Below are 1,157 nucleotides of genomic sequence, written 5' to 3' on the forward strand. Positions count from 1 at the left end.
TTTTTTTTTTTTTTTTTTTTTTTTTTTTTTTTTTTTTTTTTTTGGGGATGGCTTAAAATGTATTTTCTAACATTAAAGAATCGATGAGTATACAAAAGAAGATAGCACCATCAAATAAACACACAACAGTGGAGAGATATATAAGTAAAAATGAAGAAAACAATATAAATCATATGAACATGTATTCTACGAAAAAAATATAATGCACATAATAACTTATCAAATAATTATAACTACATTTCGAGCTTCTATAAAAACCAAAACAATTTATATAGGACTGGCGATGCATACCATGAAAGGACTACTATGAGAACTATCAGTAGAACCAATAACGTTCCAAATAATGGTTCAAATAATGTTACAAATAACGTCCCAAATAATAGTATTACTACTGCACCCTTTAGAACCTCCAACATGTACAACACATATAAATTAAAATCAAACGAAGTAAGAGTATACGGTACACAAAACTTTAATAAAAATAATTCTAGTATGTTGCTACAAAACTTACATAGAGAAATTTTAAGTGATTTATTTGGAAACGGTGATAAACAAAATGATTCAACAGATGAAGTGGTAAGTGAAAAAGAAAATAAAAATAACAAAAATGTAGAAGAATCTGAAAACGACAAAGATAATGTTATTTCTTATGGGATGATAGAAAATAACCATAGTGAATATCTAGACACAAAAAAAAAAACAAAAAAAAAAAAAAAAACGAGTTATTAAACGATGTATCAATAAATTCACAAGTATCGGAACAAACAATAACAAATAATAACAGTAATGATGAAATGTTATCAACACATTATAAAAAAAGAAAAAGAAATAACACAGATAATGTAAACAATACAGTATATAATGAATTAAATAAAAAAAAAAAAAAAAAAAGTTCTGTTCATAATAATAAAACATACTTGGTTAATGAAAGTGATTATGGTAGTATATCTGACAAATACGGAGGCTCAAATAGTTACGAAAGTGAAGTTTATGACAAATGTGCTTCTAAAAAAAAAGCCACAAAATCAGGAGTAGGAGTAGGAGTAGGAGTAGAAACGAAAGCCAAAGAAGAAGCGAAAGAAGAAGCGAAAGAAGAAGCGAAAGAAGAAGCGAAAGAAAAAGTGAAAGAAAAAGTGAAAGAAAAAGTGAAAGAAAAA

General features: G+C 26.4%; 1 long non-coding RNA gene across 1 annotated transcript in view; it reads left to right on the forward strand.

Moving 5' to 3' along the window:
• Nucleotides 1-1,016, forward strand: part of LOC113220919 — a 1,534-nt gene extending 518 nt beyond the window's left edge. The window contains exon 2 of the long non-coding RNA XR_003307573.1: nt 79-1,016. This is a non-coding gene — a long non-coding RNA (uncharacterized LOC113220919). The remainder of the gene's footprint in view (nt 1-78) is intronic.
• Nucleotides 1,017-1,157: the final 141 nt, after the last annotated feature.

Source organism: Piliocolobus tephrosceles, unplaced genomic scaffold (genome assembly GCF_002776525.5).
Source record: "Piliocolobus tephrosceles isolate RC106 unplaced genomic scaffold, ASM277652v3 unscaffolded_16453, whole genome shotgun sequence".
NCBI classification, from domain to species: Eukaryota; Metazoa; Chordata; class Mammalia; order Primates; family Cercopithecidae; genus Piliocolobus; species Piliocolobus tephrosceles.